This window comes from Rhinolophus sinicus, linkage group LG12 (genome assembly GCF_036562045.2).
Source record: "Rhinolophus sinicus isolate RSC01 linkage group LG12, ASM3656204v1, whole genome shotgun sequence".
In the NCBI taxonomy this organism is placed as follows: Eukaryota; Metazoa; Chordata; class Mammalia; order Chiroptera; family Rhinolophidae; genus Rhinolophus; species Rhinolophus sinicus.
Genome location: NC_133761.1, coordinates 40,561,027 through 40,563,781, shown reverse-complemented (window position 1 = coordinate 40,563,781; position 2,755 = coordinate 40,561,027). Strand labels below are relative to the sequence as shown.

Here is a 2,755-nt window from a genome sequence, read left to right as displayed (position 1 = left end):
GGTTTATCACTATTCCACTTAAGAGCCAAAGGAGTTTTTAGCTCCATGACAGTGGCCCCTAACAAAACGGCTTATGATTTTGTGAATTAAATCCCAATCCTTCACGTCCAGTCTGGAATGCAGGCTGAATAGGTTGAGTAAGTTCCTGATTAAACTTTCTTAAAACTTGTCCTGGTTGGAAACCCATCTGATTCATTATTTTTTGGCTCTGAGAGCTATATTGTCCTGGGGGTATCCAGATTTCTGCTCCCCATTGAGAAAGCAGATCTCGACTCCACAAACTGATTGGAATATCAGCGATAAAAGGCTGTAAAAATCCTTTTTGTCCTTCTGGCCCAAGGCAAGGAAGAATGCAGGTGCTCTGAAGCAGTTCTGAAGCCCCGCCTATCCCCACAACATTAGTGTTAGATGGTTGTACTTGCCAATTAGCTGTCCAATCTTGAGAATTTATTATAGAGATGTCTGCACCAGTGTCCATCAATCCTAAGAATATTTTATTATGAATCTTAATTTGACAGACTGGGCGGATGCCAGAAAAGTACCTGCTGATCCGGTACTTCCAAATCCTCCATTTCTTTTTTGGGTTCCCCTCTTTTTAGGGGGTATATAAGGAATTAAAAGAAGCTGTGCAACTCGCACCCCTTTTTTGCAAACCAAGGGACTGAGGAGGACATAACAATTTGAATTTCTCCCTTGAAATCTGGATCTCTTATTCCAGTGTGGACTATAACTCCTTTTGATGTTAAGCTTGAACGACCAAGGAGAAGTCCAACTGTATTTTGAGGGATTGGTCCAATTATTCCTGTAGGCACATGAAGGGGGGTTTCCCCTGGAAGTAGCAGTATATCTTGAGCTGTACAAACATCAATTGTAGCACTTCCCTCAGTGGCAGGGGTTAATTGTTGAACAGATAATTTTGAGGAGGAGGTACCGTCTGGTAATTTTGAGGTGCCGCCTGACTCACAAACGCCCCGGTTGTTGTCTGGGCCTGGGGTTGGCCCCGCTTCCTGTTTCCCTGAAGCGGGGTCCCATCTTTATGATATTTAGATTGGCATTCGGAGGCCCAATGGTTTCCTTTTTTACACCGAGGACAAACCCCGGGTTGTTTAGGACCCTGGGGAGAAGGACTTTGTAGCTGGGAGCCACTTTTTTTCTTAATTCTGCAATTCTTTTTAGTATGTCCTGGCTTGCCATAATTATAGCAAGTGCCAGAAAACTTGTCTTTTCCCTGAATTGCCCCTGTAATGGCATTAGCTAACATAGCAGCTTTATGGTCTTCTGTCCCTACTTCTTGACACAGCCTAAGATATTCATAGCATCAGTTTTTCCTTTTTGTGTGCCAATGGCACATTTACAATCTTAGTTTGCATTTTCAAAAGCCATAATTTGTAAAATGATATCTGCGGCAGCAGGATTAGTGATTTGTTTATTAATGGCTTCTTGCAAATGGGCAAGGATCTCTGAATAAGGTTCCTATGGACCTTGTAAAATCTTTTAAAAAGAGGAGGGAGTTTTGCCCTCTATCTCAATCTGTTCCCATGCTGCTAGACAAATTTGTTTTAGTTGTCCAATAGCCACTTCTTCCATATCTGCCACAGTCACCGCTGATGACCATGCACCACCCGAGGCAGCACCCCTCTACGCAAGGCCCAGAGCCTGGAAACTGCTCTCTGGGACTCTGTACCCACAGTCCCCATCTGTCTCTCTCCGCCTCTCTCTTGCTCTGTCTCTGGCCTTTTCTCATCCTCTCTCTCACCTTCCTGGGTCAGGAGAGGTGACGTGCAGCCAGTGAAGGGACCGGAGATCGGGCGGGACGCCGTTCGCTGACGAAGGGCGAAGGCCCAGACGGAAGGCTGTGTGACGAAGAGTGGCGGCATACTGGAGCTGCTGCAGCCTGGTGGAGCGGGTGGCTCTCCGTGGCTTTGGGCCAGTCGGTGGGGCCGGCCAGGGCCAGGGCCAGGGCCAGGGTTGCACGTGCCTGGGGACAGAGAGGACGGAGAGGACCCAGCAACCCCCTCGGTTGCCCTGAGCGGGGTACCGCACAGCAGCCAGTCGGGTCTGCGGTGGTGGGACTGGGGGTGGGGGTGAGCAGGGTTGGGGTGGGGGGCGGGGTGAAAGCCGTTCGGGGCCTGGGGAGTCCCAGGATGCCAGGGCGCCCAGACTTATGTCACCGTCAGGGAAGTGACAGAGGCCCATGGAGCCATGGGTGGCGCGAAGGGGCCTCGCTGCGGGCCAGGAGTAACCTGCTGCCCACGCCAGCGGTGTCCAGAGGAGGCGGGGAGCAGGCGGGAGGCGCGCTGCTGGGGGAGCCAGCTCATGAGGCAGGGCGCGCGCTCATGAGGCAGGCCCGGCGCAGGCTCTTGGGGCGCCGGGAGCCGGGTCCCAGCATCTATGGCCATACCACCCTGAACGCGCCCAATCTTGTCTGATCTCGGAAGCTCGGCAGGGTCGGGCCTGGTTAGTACTTGGGTGGGAGACCGCCTGGAAGTACCGGGTGCTGTAGGCTTTTGCTCACTTCTCCTTTTGTGCGGCGGCCCCAACGTGGCTCCCTCTGAACCTCTTCCGCCCCTTGCCCCTCTGCAGCTGCCCAGCCAGCCTAAGGTTGCAGCGACGACATAGGCTGCGGTGGTGACCGTCTGCGACCACCAGGGTGACGACGGTGGCGGCGGTAACCGCAGTGACCGCAGCGGTTTCGGTGATGGCAGCCGCGACAGTGACCAGTGTGATGGCGGCAGCGTCGGCGGTGATTACCGTG

General features: G+C 52.7%; 1 pseudogene; it reads left to right on the top strand.

Annotated features, from left to right (window-relative positions):
- Positions 1 to 2,387: 2,387 nt before the first annotated feature.
- LOC141567976 (5S ribosomal RNA) lies at positions 2,388 to 2,506 on the top strand (annotated as a pseudogene).
- Positions 2,507 to 2,755: the final 249 nt, after the last annotated feature.